Source organism: Dama dama, chromosome 20, assembly GCF_033118175.1.
Source record: "Dama dama isolate Ldn47 chromosome 20, ASM3311817v1, whole genome shotgun sequence".
NCBI lineage: Eukaryota > Metazoa > Chordata > Mammalia > Artiodactyla > Cervidae > Dama > Dama dama.
Genome location: NC_083700.1, coordinates 112,991,365 through 113,018,198, shown reverse-complemented (window position 1 = coordinate 113,018,198; position 26,834 = coordinate 112,991,365).

Below are 26,834 nucleotides of genomic sequence, written 5' to 3'. Positions count from 1 at the left end.
AGACAGGGAAGGGCGCATTTTCCCCCTTCACCCTGAGTCACCACCTGACTCAGTTCTGCGGTCACTTCAGGCTCCACCCGTGACCCAACGCATCATAACGTGGCTCTGTTAAATTGCCTGATTTGTATGGTTATTTTACGAGATATTTCCTGGGCAAATCTTAGCCATACCACATATTTTTAAAATTTATTTTATTGAAATATGGTTGATTCACGGTATTGTGTTAATTTCTGCTGTAAAGCAAAGTGACTCAGTTACACACACACACACACACACACACACACACACACACACATTCTTTTTCACATTCTTTTCCACTATGGTTTATCACAGGATATTGAATGTAGTTTCCTGGCCTCTACAGTAGGACCTTGTTAATTATCCATTTTATATGTAATGATCTTTCTTCCAGTTACTCCAAACTCTCAGTCCATCCCTCCCTCACCCGACTTCCCCTGGGCAACCACAAGCCTGTTCTATGTCTGTGAGTCTGTTTTTGTTTCATAAATGTGTTCATTCGTGTCATATTTTAGATTCCACTTACAAGTGATATCACGTGGTATTTGTCTTTCTCTGTCTGACTTACTTTACTTAGTATGAGAATCTCTAGCTCCATCCATGTCCTGCAAATGGCATTACTCCATTTTTTTATGGCTGAGTAATAGCCTGTTGTATATATGTGTCCCATCTTCTTTACCCACTCACCTGTCGATGGACATTTAGGTCGCTTCCATCCCAAGAAGAGGTCCTTCCTCATGGACTATTCTACCTGGGGAGTGCAGAAGATTTTGTTACATCTGCCCAGATGAAAACATTCATCATCCCCCAGTTCTGGCCTCATCTGCCAGATGTGCTGATCTCTCCCGTGCGCTGTGTGTCTGCAGGATTGTGGAGAGCAGAGTTCCAGGTAGCAAATCATCAGCTGCGGGCGTGGAGCCAAGCCTCAGAGGCCCACAGTGCACCGCTGCACTCCCAGTCCTGTGAATATCTGTTTAAAAACTTTGAACAACAACAAGATGACGGCAAAGTTATTAACAGAAAGTTGAGGTCTGGTCTGGACCCAGACAGCCAAGACTATAGGCCATTCCTTTAGGGCCTATAACAGAGGCCCATGGTATGGGAGTCCATTCCCTGTTCCTCCCTCTTTCCAGAAAGAGATGTGAAAACACACCTGTGAAAACTCTCTTTTTGCTCATCCAGCTTCAAATTTTCCTTAAGTCGCCTGGGCAGAAAAGTGATGGTGTGTTCAATATGAGATTCCAGAGCCTCACAGGGAGGGCATCAGAGATGCTGGGTGATTTTTCTTCTTGGTGCCAAATAACCCGCTATGGGCAAGTCTGATCTGTGCTGTGGTAGGCACCCATGTCCAGCACAGGGTTTCCTCTCAAACTAGAACACCTACCCCCAAGACCCCTCCCCTGCTTGCCTTTCCTTTACCAGATGCTGGGAACATGCAGAAAAATAAGACAGAGCTCTTATTGTCCAAATGCAGCTGGCCCCAAACTTATGTGAATCCCCTGGGAATATTGTTAGGATGCGGACTCTGAGTCAGCAGCTCTGGGTCTGGCCCATGATGGTGGATTTCTAACATGTTTCCGGCTGATGTTGCTGGTCTGTGGACCACACTTTATAAGCAAGGGTTAGCTCAGTGATTCTGAAAGGTGGTCCTCAACAATCAACTGGATATTAGAAATGCATCCTTTCAGGCCCCACCCAGACCTACTGACTCAGAAGCTGTGGGGTGAGGCCCAGGTATCTGTTTTTTCATCTAGTCTCCCACCCACACCCTGGGATTCAGATGCAAGGCTGACTGCTGAGGTTTGGGAACCCCTGGGCTATGGTAGGTTAGAGTATAACCATGGGCTGCAGTAGGGTTTAACTCAGCCTGGCTGGGGAGGAGAGGTGGCCCATTTCCTGGATAAGCTGGACCCGAGAAGGACCCTTAGTGACTCCCAGACAGAGCTAAAGGCTGTGCAAAGGCCCCAAGAGGAAATTGGAGGCTGAGGATGGGGCTGAGAAATAATCTAGGACATTGTTTCAGGCCAACCCAGTCACACGTACTGAGTTTTCCTTGGCAATTGGCCTTTCATGGTTAAGCATCACCACCCCACCCTACTTGCAACTCTTCACCAACAGAAGGATAAGAACTTGTCAGCCAGAGTCTTTCTTCCTGTCTCTGGCTATGTTTAAGTCCCTCTAGCTTCTTCAAGAGAAAAGCTTCTGATACAGAAAATGGTTCCCCTGTCTGATAAGCTCCAGCGGCACCAAGAACTGGAGTTTTCACTCTGGGACCGTTGTTGTTGTTCAGTCACTAAGTTGGGTCTGACCCTTTGCGACCCCAGGGACTGCAGCACGCCAGGCTTCCCTGTCCCTCACTATCTCCCAGGGTTTGTTCAAACTCATGTCCACTGAGTTGGTGATGCCATCCAATCATCTCATCCTCTGTCACCCTCTTCTCTTCCTGCCCAGCAACAGGGTCTTTTCCAATGAGTCGGCTCTTCACATTCACGTGGCCAAAGGATTGGAGCTTCAGCATCAGTCCTTGCGGTGAATGTCCAGGGTTGATTGCCTTTATGATTGACTCTGGGACAGGGGGACTCAGCAATCCCCCTTCCCTCAGCCTGAGGAGGTGGGGGAGTGAGCCTTGCGGGAAGAGAGCCTCAGGAGGCGCGGGTGTGTTTTACCGTGATGTGTCTTACAGGGTGGAGACAGGAGGGTTCCCATCTGTGTCTTAGGTCCCCACAGGCCTGCGTCTTTCAGACACTCTTCCCCCAAGCATCCCACCTGCAGAGAATGTGTGTGTGCGATTCCAGGACCTGGGGAACAGCCAGGGGGGAGCTGGGAGAGACTGACACTGTCTTTCTACTATCTTTGAAATGTGTGCATATTTTCTCCTGTTAAGTAATAAATGCATGTTTTCATATAATAAATGGCCAATGCTGAGGAAAATAAGTAATCCTGTGATTCCACTGATGTAGCCTAGAGAGTGTGCACTCCGCCTTTCCACGGGAACAGGTCCAGGCAGAGAAAACATTGTTTTCTGAACAGGTGGTGTTTTCATGGAGGGGACATTTTAGAGGCAGAATGAAATCCACCCTCTTTGCAGTGAATACACAGAGGCTAGGGTGAAGGCAGGGTGCTTGGGGGCATCCTGTGATGGGAGACTGGGCCACTTCCCTTCAGCCCAACAAGCCCAGCTCCCTGGGTCCCACCCACCCAGGGAAGCAGGCCTGGCAGCCTCAGGGAGGCCACCAGTAAGTCCTGGGGTTCACACTCAATCCTGAGGGGCTGCCGTGCTAAAAAGATGCTGTTTCTGGAGAACTGAGCCACAGGAGGAGGTCTCACAATCTGGGGGATTCCTGTCCTGAGGACATGTCTCCTCTGCCTCATCTCAGAGCCGGAGTGGGTGGGCCTGGGTCTCCTCAGCTGCGGAGGGTGGGCGGGCTGCTGGGGAGGTGACTGGGTCAACTATTAGCCGAACACTCGCTAAAGGGTGCACTTGCTCAGAAGCATCAGAGAGGAAGAGGGTGATCAGCTTTAATCTGTAAAAAAAAGGACAACTGGTAGGGTGCTTTGGGTTTGCAAAGCCATCCCAGATCTTCTCGTGTCAGGCTCTACATCTCCTAATCCCCCCACTGCCTGCCCCCCTCCAACCACCCACATGTATAGCTTGATTTCCAGGGTAACCTGCATGGCCAGATGTACCATATTTCTAGGCAGATAATCCATCTCCTAAACTCTTATTAATATCTAAAAGTTAAAATCTAAAAGCTGACTTTCAAAACTTCTGGCAAGCAGAATTGTACCTAAAGCACCTACAAATGAATGAGTTAAGAGGAAAGGGGTGTGCTCTGATGACACAGGGGGAGGGGAGGACTGCTCTCCAGCTCACGGGGTCCCGGCAGCTGCAGCCGGCTGAACTCCCGGGACCAGCGGGTACAGAGAGGTGCCGAAGGCACCCTTCCCTTCAGCCAAGAGACAGTGGAGACCACAGGGGTGGGAGCAGAGCTGGGTACCCTGCAGGGACCTGGGCTCTCACCCAGAGGGGACCCCAACCTGGGTTGAGGGCGTGGGAGCCCCACCAAGCTGTCTCAGGAAACCCCAGATCCAGGCTGACCTTGGTTTGGGTGGATCCATGGCTTTCCGGAGCCTTCCAAAATGCTGACAGCTGTTCTCTAGAAAGACAGAAATTCCAACCGCCACCCTTCCTCCCAATGACCCGCTCACCCTCCTGGCTCCAGAAGAGGCTTTCTGTCAGGAGGAAAGCATGCTCATTTATAACAGATGGATGTGTGAATTTTCTGGAAATGGGTTTATGGATTTGGGCCCAGCCTCAACTCCCTGAATGGCCCCTGGGGTTACTGACCTTCCTTCCAGGAGGGGTCTGTTGTGTCACGACCTTGTGTTGGGACCAAGGCGGGACGGGCATCCACGCCTTACCCTCTGACCTTGTGACGTTCAGCAAGAGGAAGGGGTGGACAGTGTGTGACCACAGCTCATTCTATTACTGGGTAGCCTCTGAAGTTGATGGAACACAGATTCCAAATCATAAAAAACCAACGAGCTTGAGCAATTGACCACAAGTCCTACTTTCCCAGTTCTTGAGTACCCAGGAGGGTGACTTTCTCCAGGCTCTCACTTTCAAGAATGTCAGTATCCCCTGCTGGGCTTGTTAAAACAAGGTCCCACCCTCAAGAGTCCTGGCTCAGGAGGTCTGGGGTGGGCCCTGTTGTTCAGTTGCTCAGTTGTCACCCTTTGTGACCCCATGGACTGTACCACTCCAGGCCTCCCCGTCCCTCACCATCTCCTGGAGCTTGCTCAAACTCATATCCATGGAGTTGATGATGCCATCCAACCACCTCATCCTCTGTCGTCCCCTTCTTCTGCCTTCAATCTTTCACAGCATCAGGGTCTTTTCCAATGAGTCAGTTCTTCGCATCAGGTGGCCAAAGTATTGGAGCTTCAGCTTCAGCATCAGTCCTTTCATTGAATATTCAGGACTGATATCCTTTAGGAGGACTGGTTTGATCTCCTTGCTGTCCAAAGGACTCAGGAATTTTCTACAACATCACATTTCAAAAGCATCAATTCTTTGGAGCTCAGCCTTCTTTATGGTCCAGCTCTCACATCTGATAATCTGCCTTTCCAGCAAGTTTCCAGGTGGTGCTGACGCCACTGCCCCAGGACCACAATCGAGAACCGCCCTCTAAAGCCAACATAGCGCTGCCCCCATTCCTGTTGGGTTGTCTCTTATTTCTGTCCCACAGAGTGACTCAGGCAGCCTGGGAGTGGGGTCTGTGGCTATAGGCGCAAGGCCTAAAACCAGAATCAGGGTCATAGAGGGGCTCTGGCGCCTGCTGAGGTCACCAAGGAGGTCACCAAGAGCGTGGCCCCTCCCTGGACAACCAGATGGCCTTTCACCCTGTGATGTGAGTGGGAAATGCCAACAAGGCCAGCAGCAGCTTGGGGACAGAGGTCCTCGTTCAGCCACAAGAAAATTCTGCACTCAAGACCTGAGCTCTTCCCCTGCAAGGGCAAGTTCCTGCAGTAACACCACTCCTTTTAGTGGTGGTGGGCAAATGGACAGGAAAGGCACTTTAAGGAGAGGTGCAAACTGAGGGGGAATTTTATCTAAAAAACAAAGTTTTGTTTTGTTTTTCCAGGAAAGATAAAAGCAATTTTTGAGTTTATTGGATGGCGTTAAGTGTTTACGTAGAGTAAATATTTCCCCTGGTGGCTCAGTGGTAAAGAATCCACCTGCTAAAGCAGGAGATGCGGGTTCAATCCCTGGGTCAGGAAGATCCCCTGGAGAAGGAAATGACAACCCACTCCAGTGTTCTTGCCTGGAGAATCCCGTGGACAGAGGAGCCTGGTGTGCTGCAGTCCATGGGGTCCCAGAGTCAGACACGAGACTTAGCAACTAAACAACGACAGAATAAGCATTAGGCATTTTCTTCCCAAACCGGTGAATGATGTCTTAACGTGTATTAATAATAAATGAAATAAAGAAAAGTTGTTCCTTCCACATACAAGTCTTAGACTCTGTTGGGTTTTTTTATGTCACTATCCTTTGCTTTGGTACATGGCCATTTGTCCAGAAGCCCGATCCACCACCAAGCAATGCTCCTGACATTGATGGCAAATGTCCATGGAAATTCAAAGCAGGGCTGTCTTGTTTTCAGCAATTTGGGAGAGTGTTTATCCCAGAAAATGGGGAGCAAGTGTCAAATATGACCAAACTTAACTTAGAGAAACCCCATAGAGAAAACTTTCTGGTTCTCTGCTCCTGAGCCCCCATCCTCTCGGGGTCTGCAAGGATGGGTGAGTGATGGGGTGTAGCCTAGAAACCAAACAACTTGCTCTCTAAAAGAGTTCTTTAGAGTTAAGTACCTTATATTTTGGAAGATGTCTTCCAAATACATCAAAAAATGAAGCGAGAAGAGATTGCTTCTTGAAGCGTCCCCCTCCACCAGCAATTATAGAGGACAGCAAAGAGGGAGCACCTGCCTCCCTCATGCCTGGAATTTTCCTGAAAGCACTGTTGGCTGGCCTTCTGTCAAGCTCAGTTCTTGAATTCTTTTCTATTATTCTATTTTCTTCCAATATTGGTCCATATAATGCTTAGTGACCAAAAAAAAAAAAAAAAAAAAAAAAACCAGTGAGCTAGAAAATTCTAGATTGCTGTATACTTCCAAATGTGAGATATATCCCTGAGATTTTACTGCCTTTCCATGTGATACTCTCTTGCTTTAAGTAATGAAGAGTTTTATGGATCATTTCTGAGCCTGTATTACAAGAAATATAAAGCAAAGTAGTTTAGGTTGTTCTTTCTTAAGATTTTATTGAAGTACACTTGATTTACAATGCTGTGTTAACATAAGTTTTTTTTTTTTTTTCTTTTAATCAGTGGTACGGTGGCAGGCAGGGCTTTCCTGGGGGCTCAGACAGTAAAGAATCTGCCTGCAATGCAGGAGACCCAGGTTCAACCCCTGGGTGAGGAAGATCCCCTGGAGAAGGACATGGCAACCCCTTCCAATATTCTTGCCTGGAGAATCCCCATGGACAGAGGAGCCTAGCGGGCTATGGTCCATAGGGTCGCAAAGAGTTGTACATGACTGACCGACTAACACTTTTACTTTCCCTTCACAGTGGCAGGCAAGCCAAGAGTTAAGCTTCTGGTGCCATATTTGAGAGCCTGGGGTTGCCCAGGGAAAAGACAAGTAATACTGGGCTGAGCTGTCCACTCAGTTTGACTCCTGGAGAATTTTCTCCAGCCTTGCTGAGACTGTGCTAACAACCGACAAGGCTGACATATATTTTATGTCATGGGCAGGCTCTCCAGAGGCCTAGACACCTTGTCCTGGGCCGTGATGCTAACAGGCAGCTGAACGGTGCTGTTTCCCACCTGGTTTGAAGTCGCTTCCCCAGTGGCAAATGTTGCATGTCATCTATGGACCTCTCTGCAGAATAAAACCAGTCTGTCTTCTGAGTAAGGCGGCCACCCCTTGTTGTTCAGTCACTAAGTCATGTCTGACTCTGTGACCCCACGGACTGCAGCACAACAGGCTCCCCTGTCCTTCACTATCTCCCAGAGTTTGCTCAAATTCATGTCCATGGAGTTGGTGATGCTATCCAACCATTGCATCCTCTGTCACCCCCTTCTCCTTTTGCCCTCCATCTTTCCCAGCATCAGGGTCTTTTCCAATGAGTCAGCTCTTTGGACAGGTGGCCAAAGTATTGGAGCTTCCACTTCAGCATCAGTCCTTCCAATGACTATTCATGACTGATTTCCCTCAGGATAGATTGGTTTGCTCTGCTTGCAGTCCAAGGGACTCTCAAGAATCTTCTCAAACACTACAGTTCAAAAGCATCAGTTCTTCAGCATTCAGCTTTCTTTATGGTCCAACTCTCACATCTGTACATGACTACAGGAAAAAGCATAGCTTTGACTATATGGACATTTGTTGGCAAAGTGATGTCTCTGCTTTTTAATATGGTGTCTAGGTTTGTCATAGCTTTCCTTCCAAGGAGCAAGTGTCTTCTAAATTTCATGGTTGCAGTCACCACCTGCAGTGATTTTGGAGTCCAGGAAAATAAAATTCCAACAAAGATCTGGTTAGCCAAAGCTATGGTTTTTCCAGTAGTCATGTATGGATGTGAGAGTTGGACTGTAAAGAAAGTTGAGTGCAGAATAATTGATGCTTTTGAACTGTGGTGTTGGAGAAGATTCTTGAGAGTCCCTTGGACTGCAAGGAGAGCCAACCAGTCAATCCTAAAGGAAATCAACTCTGAATATTCATTGAAAGGAATGATGCTGAAGCTGAAGCTCCAATCCTTTGGCCAACCAATGCAAAGAGCTGACCCACTGGAAAAGACCCTGATGCTGGGAAGGATTGAGGGCAGGAGGAGAAGGGGATGACAGAGGATGAGATGGTTGGATGGCATCACCAACTCAATGGGTAGGAATTTGAGCAAGCTGTGGGAGTTGGTGATGGACAGGGAAGCCTGGCGTGCTGCAGTCCATGGGGTTGCAGAGCCAGACACAACTGAGCTACTGTACTGAACTGAACTGAAAATAAAATCTGTCATAATTGTCATTTTCCCCCCATCTACCAGCCATGAAGTGATGGAACCAGAAGCCATGATCTCAGGTGTTTAAATGTTTAGTTTCAAGCTAACTTTTTCATTCTCTTCTTTCACTCTCATCAAGAGGCTCTTTAGTTCCTCTTTAGGTACTCCTGGTGGAGTCCTGCTAAAGCCAGACCATCTACCCTCTGGGGCTACATTGAAGCCCAATAATGCAGACACACAGGTCTGCTTGAATGAGGGCGGGCCTGCCTCACGCCCCAACAGGGATGAGAGGAGCTAGATGTCAAAACAACGTGCACCTGGGCTATCAGAACACATGCTTCCCTCCGTGTGTTCCAGAGAGAGCCAAATGGTTTCTCCTACCATACCCTGATTTCATACCCAACCCTTGGTTTGCCTAAAAGATGAAGCACATGAATCCAGACCCTTCGTCTACTGTAACAAATGGTCTAAGGGTGAAAGAGGTGGGGAGTTCAGGAAGGTGCGTGAAGCCCCTGCATAATCATCAGTCTATCCCATACTTCCCGGAGGCAGGGAGGCCACGGTCTGAGCAGGAGGCCAATCAGAGTGAGGCTGTGTGCGTGGGAGGTTGGCAATAGCTGGCAATAGTGATGGGAATGAAGGCGCATGGTGGAATGCCAGGAAAATGGGAACAAGGCCTGTGACCCGGGCACGCAGAGGCTTCACAGCCCCTTGAGATCCAGCCACAGGGCCAGGCTGAAGGGACAGGATATGGAGGAGGGGCCAGAACCCAGGGGCCCCAGGCAAGGAGACCTCACCCAGCCCTGGGGGGACCCAAGGACCCCAGATGGAGCCTTGCTTCATAGCAGCACCAGCTGGGGGCTGGCATACGGGCCTGTGTGTGCGAGGCTTTCATCCTCAGAGAGAACCGCAGGTTGGAGACAGACCCCTCAGGAATGTGCCGATACCACTGTTTACCCCGGGGCAGGTCAGCCAGGCTCCTCTGGCACATTCCTCTGGGCCTTCAGCTCAGGATTGATGACTTGCTGGCATACGGAGCACGTTGGGATTATGTGAGGAAACATTGGAATTCCTGTGCAGCGTTGGGGCCAAGCACTGAGAAGGGCCCTCCTGACCTCCTGGGTTGTTTTGAGCTGAGCTGTGGCTTCCCACATTCACGGGTCGACCTCCTCACCCCACTACCTTAGAACCAGACGGCACCTAGCAATAGGTAATTAAGCTAAAATGAGGCCCTTAGGGTGGGCCCTGATCCGAGATGTCTGGGGTCCTTATAAGAGGAGGAAATTGCACACAGTGAGGTGACCACGGGCAGGCACTCAGAGGGCACACCATCTGCCAACCCAGGAGAGAAGTTCAGGAGGAACCCACCGTGATGTCACCCTGACCTCGGCACTCAATTCTACAGGGTGGTCAGGAAATACACGTCCCCTGTTTGAATTCCCCCACCCCTGCCTCCCCTAGTCTGGGGATCTTGTTAGGGCAGCTAACACACAGTAGTACCGTTAACACAGTAACACAGGAGCGATCTCTTATTCCTGAATCTGCATTGAGAAAAGATCTGGGACGCTCAGTTTTATTAACTTGAAAACTGGCATGCACTCAGTAGCGCCTAATGAAGGCTCCTCCTCCCACAAACTCCACTGACCAGTGTCATCTCTTCCAGAAGCAGAGCACGAACACTTCTGGGATGACCCAGAGGACCATTTCCCTCTCCTCCTAGTTGCTGGAAAATGGTGTATTGACAACAAAAAATTATTACCCCAGACCAGGCAAAGACTATCAACACAGTAACTTATTTAGAGCTTGGCTTTGGCTTGAGAGAAGACAGTGTGAAGACTGAATGAAAAGCATTAATATTCCAGTTTAAAAACATATGCTGTAAAATGACAATCTTAGAAATACATGGCATAAAAATGAAATCTTTCTTCATTAAGAATAGCCTACAGTACCCTGAACCTGCGGCCAGAAAAGAAACTTTTAGAGCCTTTGAGTAGCTGTTTGAGAGGCCTGGATAGCCAGAATTAGATCTGCCAATTCGGACAACGGGGAGGAATGAAGTCTGGTTGGCACTGTGCCATGAGCCAGGTGCTGGGGCCCCAACAGTAAAACCCCCAACTCCGCATGTCAGGAGTCAGGGGGAATTCCTACAGGGCACGTCCTCGTCAACAACTCTGTGGGTTAAAATGGAACCACTTCTGACTTTAAAATGTGTTAGTGTAAAGGAAGAATATACTAAGGAGCCAAGAGGAAATTTTAAAGAGAAAAATATACTCACATCAAAGGATTTTATTTTTCCATGTTCCCTTGTAGTCATTGTTCAAGTAGATTTTTAATTTTATAGCTATGATAATGGAACAGGGCACCACTTCCTATCATTTTTTCCTTCTTCATTTTAAATGATTACCCTTAGGATAAAATCAGGAATGATTTTATTGGGCCAACAAGTATGAATATACTGCTAAATTTTTTCTACTGCCAGAAAGGGCCTTATCAGCTGAACCACATTTTCATTCTTGCTAAGTATTTTAGCTTTTTTTTTTTTAATGTTTTATTAAAACAGGTGAAGGTTGATCTTTAATTTTTAAGAAATTGCGTTTAAAAATTGTTAAAAGACAGCATGCTTTTCTAGATTTGCTAGAAAATTGTAGATTCTTTTGTACAAATTGCTCGATCACAAGCTTAGTACCTATTTGCCTAATGAGATTTTGATAATTTTCTTCCACACTGAATGTGTATTTTATATTCTAACTGACTTCATCATACTGTTGGAGTGATTCTCCTAGTCTATTATTTTTCCTTATCCCTTTCATTGTAGTTATAAAATGTTGATGTGGTTAAATCCGTTCAACATTTCTTTGCGATTCCAGCTTTGCTTGAGTCATAGACAGTCCCCCACCCTGCCCTGGTTGGTCTCCTGAGTTCTCCGTTCCTCCTCTATTTCCTCTGTCCTCCTCGCTGTACCAGCTGACTCTTCGCTTATTCATGTCCAACTCTTTGTGATCCCATGGCTCCTCTGTCCATGGGATGCTCCAGGCAAGAATACTGGAGTGGGTAGCCATTTCCTCCTCCAGGGGATCTTCCCAAGCTAGGGACGGAACCTGGGTCTCTTGCATTTTGGGCAGATTCTTTACTGTCTGAGCCCCCAGGGAAGCCCTTATGTTTGAGCAGGGTTGTCCAATTTAGAGGATAAACATACAAGAGGGTCAGGTGAATTGGGATTGCAGATAAACAACAAATAATGTTTAAAAAATAAGCAACTCCAGGCAATATTTGCAAGGTATTTAAACTAAAAAAGTAAAATGAGATGTCTTGCTTATCCTAAACCCAAGTTTTACAGAATGTCCTATATTTTATCTGGCAACCCCAGCTTTTGGTCCCCACTTGTGTCCTGGGTCAAGTCTCCCCAGGGAGGCTAGTATTTATTCTCAGACCTCAGTAGGACGTCCCGCCTGCCCCAGAAACAGAGGTCAGAGTCCTGTGTGGGCCCCCCCGTGCCCCTCTGTGGCTCAGCGGGCCCGGGTCTGCCACGGCGGCCTGGAGGAGGGGCTCTCACTGGTGCAGGCTCTGGTCTCTCTATCTATGTAGGTTTGCTCCAGCCGCCAAAACAAAAGAACGTAGACTGGGGGGCTTCAACAACAGGAACTTACTTTCTCACTCTCCTGGAGGCTGGAAGCCCAAGAGCACACTGCTTCCAGGGTTGGCTCCTTTGGGATCTCCCTCCTTGGCTTGTAGATGGTCGTCCTCTGCCTGAGTCCTCACATGGTTGTCCCTCTGGGCCTGTCTGTGACCTAATCCCCTCTTCTTCTTAGGACACCAGTCCTGCTGGACCACCGCCCTCCCTAATAACCTTGTTTTTACTTTTTGCCTCTTTAAAGACCCCATCTCCACATACAGTCACATTCTAAGGTTCTAGGCATTAAGATTTCAACACATGAATTTGGGTAACAAAATCCAGCCCCAAAGCACATCCTTCATCCTGTCTGTCTGAGACACTCATCCTGCACCCTATTCTCTCACCAGACATCTGCCGTCTGGAGGGGTCCCACTGCCCCCTAGGATTGGAGCCGTAGGAACCCCTGACGGTTCTCAAGTGCCCTGATTTCCTCAAGACCTACTCGGTACATGACTCCAGCCTCCTTGTGGGGCAGCCAAGGGTGGGGCCCTGTCCACTGTGGACAGATTACCCAACTCTGGCCAACACCCTTTTGGACTTCAAATTGGACCCACGCCTGGAAACTTCTGCTACTCAGCCTCACCCCACGAGGATCTCCCGATCCAGAAGACTTTCTAAATCACCCTGGAAATTGTCTCTCTGACTTTTGGTGGTTGACTCTCAGACCCCCGGCCGCTTCCTCCAGGACCTGCCTTAGTAAACAGGTCCTCCGTTTCCATCACCTCCACCGCCTCCTGCCTTCTTCCCTCCCTCCTCGGGTTATTTGGTCATGGAACTGACAGCTCTCCTACCAGGTTCAGCCAAGACAAGACATGTTCATCTTACTGCTGGCTGATCTATGTTTTTGCTTTTAAAACAGTTCGCAGTCTACTGCACAGAGAATCTATTGTCAGATGGCCTGTGGTGTGGTTTCATTGGGATACATTTCTGGATTTCACAAATCACTATCTGGATATTATTTTTATTGCTGTTTTTCAGTGGCTAACTCATGTCTGACTCTTTACGACCCCATGGGCTGCAACACACCAGGCTCCTCTGTCCTTCACTCTCTCCCAGAGTTTGCTCAAGTGCATGTGCATTGAGTCAGTGATGCCATCCAACCACCTCATCCTCTGCTGCCCTCTTCTTCTGCCTTTAGTCTTCCCCAGCATCAGGGGCTTTTTTGACAGTATGAAAGAGCAGGATATTATATCATTTATTAAGTATCTATTTTCCTTCTCCACTGTTTTCCTGATCCTTGCTTAGCGATATATAAGACCTTCTCCCCCACAGTCTGTGCAGTAAGGATGTGAAAGCCTCTGGCCTCATGTGGCTTCTGAACACTTGAAACATAGTTAGCCCAATTTCAAAGAGAGTACCAGAAAAATACACTGTAAATATCTCAATATTTTTAGATTGAAATGATAATTTTTAGGTTGAAATGATAATTTTTTTGATATAATGGGCTAAGTAAAGCATTATTAAAATTAGCTTTATCTATTTCTTTTTACCTTTTAAAAATGTAAAATTCTGTCTAAGACTATATTTCTACCTATGAGTGCCTTTAACTCAAGACCTACCTATTTCTTTCCTTTTCTCTCTCTCTTGGTTTTTAGCCAATATTTTAATGTTCTAATTAATGTTCCTCTTAAAACACATTTTAAGATCTGCTAGACGTATAAACATTTCTCTTATTATTCTTATTTTTTCAGACTGTCTTTTGGAAGTCTAAGCCAATTGTTCTTTCAGATGGACTTCAACATTGTTTTTGCCAAACTCATAAAAATCCTGCTTGAATTACTTGTCTTTACAACCAGAAACGTTTTTTTGTCCCTAAAATTGACTTCCAATATAACTTTGAGGTTTTTATTTATATGTTGCATATTTTTTTCAAAATCATCTCTATGTATATAGTATTTCTGATACCATTGTGGATGGGGGTCTATACTGAAAGGCTTTTGGTCTTTACATATTTGTCTTTTAAGGTCACTTAATTAACCTGTGCTTAAGGCAGTATAGACTTAACTGATATTATCTGTGATGAGTGCTTTTCTCCTTTTACCATATGTATTCATTTTACTCCATTTTCTATATTATTATAATGTTACAACAAGCAAGACTTCCAAGGCTTAATAAATAATTATGGTGGTATTGGGCATTGTTCCTGAAGATAATTTGCTAAATATTACTTTTTAGAATATTTGTTCTTTTAAACTTGGCAATGTTTTTCCTTGGCTTTGATTGCCTTCAAGGACACCCATTAGAGAGGCATTTTCCTTGTCCAAGTAAAATAAGCAGTCTAGAAAACAGAATTTCCTTCTGGCTTTCTGCAATCCACCCCCTATAAAAATAACACAAAATCATCATTTTTTTGGTTTTGAGACATATTTTCATAGGGTAAATTGCCAGACTGTAGACAGCCCCTGATGCCTTGCAAAAATGTCAAGGAATGAAGAGCAGCTATGTTCAAGACACACGAGTTAGGGTTAGGTTGGTATTAGGGTTAGAGTTTAGCATTAGGGTTAAAGTTAGAGAAACCTGGTTTGAATGCACTATGGACTGAATTTCAATTTAAAAACTCTAAAACTTCATGTAACATTAAAAAATGACTACTTTCTCCAAACATCATTCAGAGGAATCTTATGCTTTATACAGGTTTCCCTGGTTGCTCTGTGTAAAGAATCCACCTGCAATGCAGGAGATGTGGATTGGATCTCTGAGTCAGGAAGATCTCCTGGAGAAGGAAATGACAACCCACTCCAATATTCTTGCTGGGGAAATCCCATGGACAGAGGAGCCTGATGGGCTACAGTCCAAGGGGTTACAAAGGAGTCAAACACGACTGAGGACTAAACAACAGCAACAGATGCTTTATATCAACAGATCAGCAAAGAAGCCACTAGGGTGTATCTTGGAGAAAGGGGCAAGCTTCCAATTTTTATCAGATGAACCACAGGAGCAAGCTCTTCTACAAGGATGAAGGTGGATGCTGTGGACTGTGCCATCAGCCAGGACTGTCACAGCTGGTGGTTTCACCAGACAGGCGTGTCAACTGTAGGGGAAGAAGGGTGCCTGGGTGTTTTCAGAATCTGGATCTCAGCCTGTTATGTTTGGAGCTGAATCAGACAAAACTGGATAATGAGGAACATCTTCTTTATCTTTCAAGGTGTTGATGAGGACCCAGGCTACAGTCTTTGGTTCAATCTGGGATTGAGCCATTTCAGTATGAAAATTCTGGATACATCTCCACCCCAGTAACTGTGTTCAGCATGGCTTGTCACTTACACTGAATGCCATTCTGGGTCTCACAGTATCTTCAGATTCTCCTTCCCTTGAGGGGATGGTGTTCCGGTCAACAAAGTAGTGTCCTTCCACCCCCTTGGCTAATGATCTCTGGGAATTAATAGAGTGGAAGGGAATCTGGGTAGGGCAAGATTCCAAGAAGATTCTTTTCCCAACTCTCCAAACTATTCTTGATATTCTTTATTTAGCCCCTGGGGCTCCATCTCCCTGTGGATCTCCTTCCTCAAGTAGTAGCTCCTGCAAGGAAGGGGGGCACACGACAGCTCCTCGTGGGCAGATGGATAGATGCAGGAGAGCTTTCCAGTGATGGGGGTTTGGGGCATGCAATGTGCCAGATGGACTCTCTGGGAAGCAAATGCTGAGACTGAGCTCGGAGAGCAATGGTTTATTTGGGATCTCAATGAAAAAATGTCACCAGCTATATCAGTAAACAAAGGATGCTGCAACCATCAAGCCATCACATTACAGCTGGCCAGTGGTGAGCACCGAGGACAGTCAAGATGAGAAACAATGGGATGCTGGACCCAGATGGCTGAGTTGCATATCAAAGAATGATTTCAATGAGCCAAGGCTCTTGCATCTTCCCATACCTAGAAAAGTGCTAAATTCCTTAACATGAGATGCCTGGCTTTCCTTAATTAATGGTAATCCTTTGATGCTCTGACTACTTGGTCTTTGTTGCAAAAATGTCTGTATGTCCTGGCTCCTGTCTTACCTCTTTGGAACAGTCTCTTAGAACTTATAGCAGCCTCTATAACTATCGGGGCTTCCCAGGTGGTGCTAGTGGTAAAGAACCAAGCTGCCAAGGTAGGTGACATAAGAGATGTGGGTTCTATCTACTAGTCCTGGGCTTGAAAGTGAAAGTCACTCAGTTGTGTCCGACTCTTTGCGACCCCACGGACTGTACAGCCCATGGAACTCTCCAGGCCAGAATATTGGGGTGGGTAGTTGTTCCCTTCTCCAGGGGATCTTCCTCACCCAGGGATTGAACCCAGGTCTCCCACATTGCAGGAGGATTCTTTACCAGCTGAGCTACCAGGGAAGCCTATCCTGGGCTTAAGTCCTCAATTTTGTCCACCAAATGAAACATAATTCAAAACATTTAGGTTGTGCTTTTTTTTTTTTTTTTTTTTTTTTGCCTCTAGTTGACTTTGAAAGGAAAGGGAAGAAGTAGGATGGGGTGGGGGGACCCCTGGGCTGTGATGCAGTCCTGATGTCTTCCTTGCCTGCCCCACAGTGAGCTCTGGGGCAGGGCTTCCCCATTAGAGGAGTCTTGCGTCTGGTGGAAATGGCTGGGACTTTGCACCTCAGCCTTGCTTAGTCTGCCTGGGGCCACCCCAAGATCAGCGAGGTCTTGGACCCAAAGTTGAGGGTGACCTGTGAGCTGTCCTCTCCCGTCAAGAGTTCACCATACTCCCGTCAGCCTGGAGGGGAGTCTCAGCTCCCCCACATCATGGGGACTGTCGATAATCCTCTCGTCAGATACACAGGGTGTCTGGTCTTCTGTAACCTTCAAGCTGAGCTAATCCCCAGCTCTGGCAAGAAGATACTGTCCTTCCAGTGCACCATCTACTCTGGTACCCACCTCCCATGGGAAACAGGAACCTGCAACCCTTTGGCGCCCCACTTCTGGAGGTCACGCTGGCCGAGACCCCTCTTTCTGACCTTCCTGGGACCTCCAGCTGTGCGGGGCCATAAGCCTGGCAAGAGCAGTTCCCTGGAAGTCTGGATTTCCTCAGCCTTAACTGGGGAGCTAAGATTTAATCATCAGAAGAGTAAAGATCCATCCACCTCTCCAGGGTGGGAAAGAGTGATAATGTGTTATCTCCCTTGCCGAGCCCTTTGTAAACACTTGCGTCATTCAGTTGATATGAGAGGAGATAAGAAGGGGATCCAGGGTCCCCTTTGAAAGCGGTCCTGAGTCCAAACAAGGATTCTTGGATGGGCCATCCTGCTCTGGTTTGTATTAGCTCTGCAATCCCAGGCTCACACAAAGCACCTCTCCAAGGGGCTTCTTTACCACATGAAAGGAAAGCCTTGGCCCTGAAGGGAGCTGGTCCTGAACTTTTCTTGGCACTTTTTCCCAGACCTTGGAAAAGGCCGGTGCTTTTAAAAGCAGAGGTCACTGGGTGGGAGGACCATTGGAGGCAGGCTGCAGAGAATGGTCCTTCCAAACCAAACCATTACCTTCCTTTCCCAGTCCGCGGTGGCTAACATCTGCCTTTCATGGACGGGACGAAGGGAAACCAGGGTGAGGGTTCTGAGAGGGGCTACAGCCGCCGGGTTTCTGCCTCCTCCAGGGCCTGGGGAATCAGTCAGTTCAGAGCCTGCTGGCAGGACCCATCGAAGAAGCCGAGTACCCCCTCCCCACTGCAGCCCACCCTGCCCCTTCAACCTCGACGGTTTTCTCATGTGAACAGGAGGCTGAGGCTGGGGCTGGACCCAGGAGGGGAGGCACCCCCAGAGAACCTCAAGGTCAGGGAGTCTGTCCTTTCACATTTCTCTTCCAGCACCTCATTCAGGGCCTGGCACCAAGTAGGTAGGTGTCCAGCGTGTTTTTCTCTTGCGGAGTCTTTGGAGAAGGAAAAGATCCTGTCGTGGTCTTTCTCCTCATCTTTTTAAAGTGATGAATTCCAAATGTGTCATGTGAAAAGTCCAACATCAGACAGCCACTTTCCTGTTGCACAGGCAGGGATGTATGGGTCCCTCCCCACCATTCGGCAGCTTGGGTGGTAGAGTCCACTCCAGTCCAGGTACCCAAGACCGCTGGCACAGTGGAGGGTAGGTCGGGTGCCTCAGGCCGGAGAGCATGCCCTCCTCCTGGCCCCTGGGTTGGTTCAGGTGTGTCCCATCAGTCCAAAGTCAGGCCGTGATCAGATAGCTGTGGGTGTGAATAAGGAAGCATGGAGATTTGGGGATGCTGCCACCTTGAAATCATGGGGGAGGGGGCTGGCAAACCCAGAGGGATGAACAGGGCTGAGAAAATGACAGAGAAAGGGAATCAGAGTTCAGATCAATGCCTGTTGAATCCTAAGACCACCTCTGTGTTTTTCTGTTTGCTGTGTTGATAAACTGCCTTCACGTATGTAAGTCATGTTGACTTGGGTGGTCTGATGTTTGAGAGCCATAGGATGTTGCTAATGGAGTGTGTTAGGCACGGTGTGCTGTTGGCTGGAGCATAAAGAAGATGAAGGACTTCAACACACATGCAGGCATCGGCATCTCCTGTCATTGGTCCTCTTTCCCTTTGAAATAAGTTGAATTTGGTTCAGACTTACAACTTCTCTTTACTCAGTTCTCCTTGGCACTTTCTGGTCCATAAAGCACAGTCGAGAATCCACTCCTTAAGAGCAGAAGAGAAAAAAGAAGACTCCATTCTGGCCTTTGTGGACACACTGGGCCTTTGGACATTTCCCATTCGGTCAGAGCCTGGCCTGAAAGAGATGGTGACTGGAGAATGCAACCGACCGCTTCCTCAGGAAGGAAGCAGTCCATGCTGGAGGACGGGGTGGGCCCCGCGAGCTTCTGCAAGCTCACCCTGTGTGGAGCTCTGGTTCAGCGTCCTGAGGAGCTGTGTTACCAGGCGCACCCTCTCTGAGGATGAGAACCTCTTCTCATGGGCTCCATCCATCAAGGCCACACGTTACCCAGTGTGACACGTCACAGGGATTGGTCTGAGGAAGGCAGGCCAGGCTGCAAAACACGCAAAACAGGAAAAGAAACCCAAGTAATATATGACCGGGCTTCCCTCGTAGCTCAGTTGGTAAAGAGTCAGCCTGCAATGCAAGAGACCCCAGTTCATTTCCTGGGTCTGGAAGATCCCCCTGGAGAAGGGATAGGCTACTCCATCCAGTACTCTTGGGTTTCCCTTGTGGCTCAGCTGGTAAAGAAACTCCCTGCAATGCGGGAGACCTGGGTTCGATCCCTGGGTTGGGAAGATCCCCTATGATCCCGAAAAAACTATAACTTAAAGCGATACATGCACCCCCTATGTTCACAGTGGCTCTATTCACAACATCCAAGACATTGAAACAACCTAAATGTCCATCAACAGATGAATGGATAAAGAAAATGTGGTATATATAATATATATATGCAAACACACATAAATATGATGAAATATTATATATAATATATAGCAGAATATTATATATAATATATCTAATGGAATATAGTGACTGAATTACAATGGAATATGCTATATATTATACATTACTATTTATATTATACATAATACTATTTATAGTGAAATATTGGTCGTAAAATAGAATGAAATAATGTCATTTGCAGCAACATAAATAGACCTAGAGATTATCATGCTAAGGAAAATAAGTCAGAAAGAGAAAGACGGAGACCATATGATATCACTTCTATGAATAATCTAATACAACAGAAATGAAACTATCTATGAAACAGAAACAGACTCACAGATAGAGATAGACCACAAGTCTCCTCTCAGAGAAGGGGATGATGGAGGGATGGGTTGGGAGTTTGAGGGTTAGCTGTAAACCATTATACACAGTGTGGATAAGCAACAAAGTCCTACTGCATAGCACAAACTTTATCAGTATCGTGTGATAAACCACAATGGAAAACAATATGAGAAAGAATGCATATACATGTATAACTGAATGACTGTGCTATACAGCAGAAATTAACACATTTAAATCAACTATACTGCAGAGAAATTAAAAAAATAGAAGTAATACATGCTCACTTTTGAAAACATGAAAATAAAGAAGAAAACAAGAATCACCCACAACCCAAACATTTTAACTATATGCCAGCCTCCCATGGTTTTTCATTTTTAAAAACAAATATTTAAGTATAATATACATACAAGAAGTATATAAATCCTCAGAGCACAGCCTGATACATTTTCACAAATTGCACACACCCACGCAGCCTGCAGCAAAATACAGAAAGAGCTTCCACAGCAACCTCCACGTCCTTCCAGAGTTCTTTCTGGTCAACCCCCGCCCCGCCCCACCTCGTCACCGCCAGTGATGACAGCTTGCATCCGAGATCAGATTTGCCTGCTGTCAAACTTTATACACGTGGAATCATGAAGCACGTTCTTATTGTGGAAATGGAGCTCTGTAATCAACATTATGTTTCTGAGACTGACCCACTCTGTTGCACATAGCTGTTCATTCTCACTGCTGTGATTTCTTGTGTGAAGATAACACAGCTTGTTTACACCTGTACTCAACTTCAGTAGATAGTTTTCTCACTCCTGCCTCTTCCACCAGCACTTCTCGTGCTGCTAGCTCTTGCCTGTGTGTGCATGCTCGGTCGCTCAGTTGTGTCCAACTCTGAGACCCCATGGACTATAGTCCACCAGGTTCCTCCATCCATGGGATTTCCCTAGCAAGAACACTGCAGTGGGTGGCCATGCACTCCTCCAGGGGATCTTCCTGACCCACGTCTCCTGTCTCTCTTGCTTTGCCGGCAGGTTCTTCACTGCTGAGCTACTGGGGAAGTCCAGCTCTTGCCCACTCTTTTTTTCTTCCCATTTTTGCTTTTTAGCCATTCTTTTCATATTTATTGGCCATTTGGTTAGCCTAGCTCGTGAAATATCTTTTCTCATCTTGTGCTCATTTCCCCACTAGGCTATTTATTTTCTTCTTATTAATGTGTAGAAGTTCTTCCCCCTTTCCACTTATGATTCCTCGGTAGAAAGAGGGATTGCCTATCTCTTACCCTATGGCTTGCATTTCTACTTTCTTCATTAATATTAAAGCTTGATGCCATTCTTTCTGTTTCCTTTATGACTTAATGCTTTTTTGTTCTGCTAAGGAACTCTGCCTCCTTCATTTTCATGAAATTTTCCCCCCCCCCTACATTTTTCATTGCCTTTCCTTGACTGCTTGAATCTATTTAATTTAAATCTATTATTTAAATCTGGAAGTGATTTTTGTATGGTGTGCTTTTCCCAAGTGGATGTCTAGATTGACTCAGCAGATTTCCAGTCTTTCACTAAAAATATTATGAATGCATATGCAAGCTTATTTATAAGTATCTTCAATCGTGTTAACTATTTTTAACTTTGCTGTTAAAATTATTATTGACTAATTGTCATTTAAATCCACCAAAACAGAACTTTCAGTGTCTGCATGGTATATTCATTAAATGGATATATCAATTTATTTGGCCATCCAAATCTATTAGACACCCAAATTATTGCCAGATTTTCATACTTATAAATAAAACTGATGAAAAGCTAGGAACATATTTCAGTGTCTCAGTGTGTGTACTCACAAGAGAATCCTGGAAGGATTGACCCAAATGAACATTTTAAGGCCATTCATCATTATCACCAAATTGCTTTTCAGAGGATTTGCTGAAACATAAAATTCCATGAAAACTGAGATGATTGTATTCTCCCCATGTCACTACAACTTGCCCGAAATTGAGAATTGTCATTAAAATCTTTTGACAGTGGTATAGACAATAAATCATACCTTGATGTCAAACTGGGTGTTTTTTAAAATGTGAATTACAACACTTTGTGTTAACCATATTTCTTTCATCTGCAGAGAACAGTGTATCCAATCACTGCTTCCCTTTAAATAAAGGCTTTACTGTTCTTCTCATTGGTTTGTCTGAGTTATTTATAGAAAAGGTAGAAACCAGTCACATATGAAGCAGCTTTGTTCCAAGGCCTTTAAACCTTGCCTATTTATTTAGGAGTTTTATATTTTCATGCAGTTAAGCCTGTCCATTTTTATTTTATTATTTCTGCCATTGCTTTAATCTTAATAGCCTAGATCAAATATTGACCTCTATGGGTTACTTTCCCATTTAACTCCTTTATCTATTGGCAACTTAAGCTGCTGCTTTGATGTAAGATACAGATCTAAGCATATGTCTTCTCCCCTATCCCTAGATAACTCACTAATTTTTCCCAGCACCCCACCCAAGATGTGGATCGTTTTGTGTTATCTTAGCAGCTGGCCTTAGAATCCTACTTAGGCGGAGAGCCAATGCTGTTTGGAAGATTCTCTGGGTCCTGTGACCTTAAGATGAACCACAGGAGGCCTGGACCCTAGTGCTGAAGCCTCAGAGTGGGGAGGAAACTGGTTCGTGATTCCGTTGGAGGCACTGGCTGCTTTCAAGTGGGGGTGGGGTGATGAGGAAGAGGAAGGAGAGGAAGGAGGGGGAGGAGGAGAGTCAGAGACATGAAAAGAAGCTGGAACAGGAGGACCTGCAGGCAGAGCTTGTTGGTGGTGGGATGGCCAACAAGGTAACACCCACGGGGCCACATTCCTGCTCCCCAGGCTGTTTCAAATTGCTTTAAATCTGTTCTGTGGTGTTCTGGGAGACTCAGCTACACCTGCTGCTCGAGGGCCAGGAAGACCCCTAGCTTCCGTCCATGGGTTAACCTGTATGCTTTGTTGCTTTGCCATTCACTTGAGTGTCTTCCTTTAGCACCAGAGCTGCCATGTTTATTTCATGTTGCTTCATGTAGAGATTTGAAATCTCTACACTTCCGGCATCAGTGATGCGGTCAAGGCAAGCTCTCTCTCTCAACCATCCTAACCATGTTTAAGCACACCATTTAGCAGGCTAGGTACCTTCACATGGCTGTGCAAGCAAACTGGGGAACTTTTCCATCTGGCAAAACTGAGACTCTGTGCCCAGTAAGCAAGAGCCACCTCCCATTCCCCCCCACCAGTCCACGGTGATCCCCACTGTTTCTGTCCCTGTGGATCTGAGTCCTTTAGGAACCTCACAGAAGTAGAATCCTGCAGCATTTATATGTCCCTGTGACTGGCCTATTTCACTGAGCGTACTGTTCTCAAGGTTCATCCATGTGGGGCACGTCTCAGAGTCTCCTTCCTTTTTAAGGCTGAATGATGTTCCACTGGAGTTTCTCAGATGGCGCAGTGGTAAAGAACCTGCCTGACAATACAGGAGATGTAAGAGAGGTAGGTTCAACCCCTGGGTTGGGAAGATCCCCTGGAGGATGGCTGGATCTCACTCCAGTATTCTTGCCTGGAGAATCCCATGGACATAGGAGCCTGGTGGGCTACAGTCCATGGAGTTACAAAGAGTTGGACACCACTGCAGTGACTTGGCACACACGCACACACACACGATGTTCCATTGTGTGGAAGGGCCATGCTGTGTTTATCCCTTCATCCACTGATAGACACTTATGCTGTGTCCACCTCTTGGCTAAAGTGAATGGAGATGCCATCAGAGATGTTTTGAATTCCTAAAACTGAAATTGCAGCCCAAACTTGGGGGCTCATGTGGAAGAAACTACATGCACTCCAGAGCATGTGGTCTGCCCAACCCTCAAATCCCTGATGACCTTTAAGAAGAAAGACCTTGACCTGCCTCAGGGTTATAACGTGAGTACCACATCACTGGAAGTGCTCTGACTCCACACTGTTCCTGACAGAGCTCTTCCTCCTGCCCCACCCCTTCACTCTGGCCCCACCCCTCCAACCCTGGCCCCCACCCCACATGGTCTGATTTCACTCTGCCACAAGGATTCTTGTGTTAGAGCCTTACCCAAACCTGTGCTGAGCTTCATTCTGATCTAATTCTCTCAGTTAGTTACTTCCAGAAATGTGGGGGCCCTGGCTGACCCCATTTCTGCCACATGGATCATGATTTTCTTTTTCAACAGACTCCAAAGAGAGAGAAGTTTCTTGAAACATATAACAGTGGTGGCATTAGGGATGTCATCCCAGCACACCTGAGCCAGGCGCTTCCTTTCTCAGGGATGCTCTAAGTGAAAGAAGGCCCACCTCAAGTGTGATGACCACGGCCTCCTCTAAGATAATGGAGTGTGGCCCTTGAGTCTTCCTCATTCATTCAGCAAGTATTTAACAAAAGCACAGTACTTGCCAGTCACTGGCATGTATGCGTTAGGAATCCCTACCGTGGAGGAAATGGTCAGGTATATCAGAAAACACACACACACACACACACACACACACGTAGCTAAGCACAGTGACATAAGCTCTAGGATGCAGTTTGGACCACACTGTGCATTGTCCAGTCTTGGCCTTTCAACAGTAAATTCAGAGATGATTACAGGGAAGATTGCTACCTTAACAAATCAGCCTCACTTCAGGAAGAGAAAACTGATACACAGGGAGAGTAACTGTTTTCTAAGGACATCAGTTGGTGCATGGGAGCCACAGGACAGGCAGGCAGACCTCCCACACTTAGTCTGGTTCTTCCCCGACCCGGTGTGAGCCCTTCTGTGGTCCAGCCTTGGGCGTTGTCTTGTGAGCATCTTTGAGGAGATGCTGATTTCTAGAGTTTCTGTTAGAAACCTCCCTCTTCCTCCATCCCTGCTGAAATGGCAGTGTTTTAGACGCACCCTTCCTGATGCATGAATCTTATCCCACATCCTGTGGGACAGTATCTGGATTGTGCCTGCAAGATTACCAAATGGTTAGTTCGCATAAGCAAAATCCGTCAGCCTTGCCCTGCCTGCCATGAGGGGCTAGCATTACCTGATTCCAGGGAAATCGTGTTATCCATCTGAGCATGTGACATCTCACAGACGACTATGATGAGATCAGTTCAGTTCAGTTCAGTCGCTCCATCATGTCCCACTATTTGTGACCCATGGACTGCAGCACGCCAGGCCTTCCTGTCCATCACCAACTCCCGGAGCTTGCTTAAACTCACATCCATCGCGTTGGTGATGCCATCCAACCATCTCATACTCTGTCATCCCCTTCTCCTCCTGCCTTTAGTCTTTCCCAGCATCAGGGTCTTTTCAAATGAGTCAGCTCTTCGCATCAAGTGGTCAAAGTATTGGAGTTTCAGCTTCAGCATCAGTCCTTCCAATGAATATTCAGGACTGATTTCCTTTAGGATTGACTGGTTGGATCTCCTTGCCATCCAAGAGATTCTCAAGAGTCTTCTCCAACACCACAATTCAAAAGCATCAATTCTTCGGTGCTCAACTTTCTTTATAGTCCAACTCTCACATATGATGAGATGACTGTGGCTAATTCAGGAGTGTCCCAACCCCTGGGAGGACCCTCTGTCTTTTCACTGTGTCCGTGTCCTGTCTGAGGCACTCTGCCGGACACGCGTGTGTCTACCTGCCCAACATCCATTCCTCCTTATCCAAGTAAGAGGGTCTTGATCTTCCTTTGAAGACTCAGTCTTCTATTTCCACAACTTCAAATGTATCCAACACCATCCGTGTGGGAACATGGTCTGAGCCAGACAAATCAGAGGCTCTCTAACACTTAAACATCAAGTTGAGTGCCTCAAGGCCAGAAATTGGCTCAGACTTGTTAATCACGAGGGCTGAGCCCTGAGGAGGTTGCCCTTTAGCTCTTGCTCCCTGGCCTCCCCACCCCACCCCCAGGGGTATGTTTTTAGCTGTCTTTCTATTTTCTGAAATGCCATGTTTTTCTATGTGATGCTATTTTGCTTTAGGTGGCCAGAGTCTACTCCTGTTACTTGCAATGACAGAGTCCCGACTGACAGCTGTTGACCCTGAGCAAGTGGAGGAGGGTCCAAAAACGAGCTAAGAGGGAGAGGTGGGCTTCCCAGGGGGATCAGCGGTAAAGAATCCGCCTGCCAATGCAGGAGACACTAGTTCATCGTTGGCTTGGGAAGATCCCCTGGAGATGGAAAAGGCAACCCACTCCAGTATTCTTGTCTGGAGAATGCCATGGAAAGAGGAGCCTCATGAGCTATAGTCCGCGGGGTCACAAAGAATCAGACGTGACTTAGCGACTAAACAATAACAGCAAGAGGGGATTAAAGGCTGAGGGGCCAGGTGTGAAGATGAGGAATCAGTTCAGTGTCAGTGAAGAGTCACAGAGAGATGAGGGCTAGAGAACGGGGCACAAACGCTGGGATCCAGGGATTGAAGTTACCAAGAACGTGGAAGTATGTGAACTTGCCCAACTTAAAAGCTTTGTGCTGTGTGTGTGTGTTAGTCACTGATCGTGTCTGACTCTCTGTGAGCCCACGGACTGCAGCCCGCCAGGCTCCTCTGTCCATGGGATTCTCCAGACAAGAACACTGGAGTGGGTTGCCATTTCCTTCTCCGATGTGAATTCTAATAGTAGTAGTTTAGTCGCTAAGTCATATCTGACTCTTATGACCCCACAGACTGTAGCCTGTCAGTATCTTCTGTCCATGGGATTCTCCAGGCAAGAATACTGGAGTGGGTTGCTGTTTCCTTCTTCACTTAAATGCCTGGAGTCCTCAAATGAACAGTCGGCACAGATGGACAGAATTCAGAAGTCTTTGAATTCACCTTCTGCAGGACCTGATTTCTTGGCCTGCACTTGGGCCCATGTGAATTGAATGG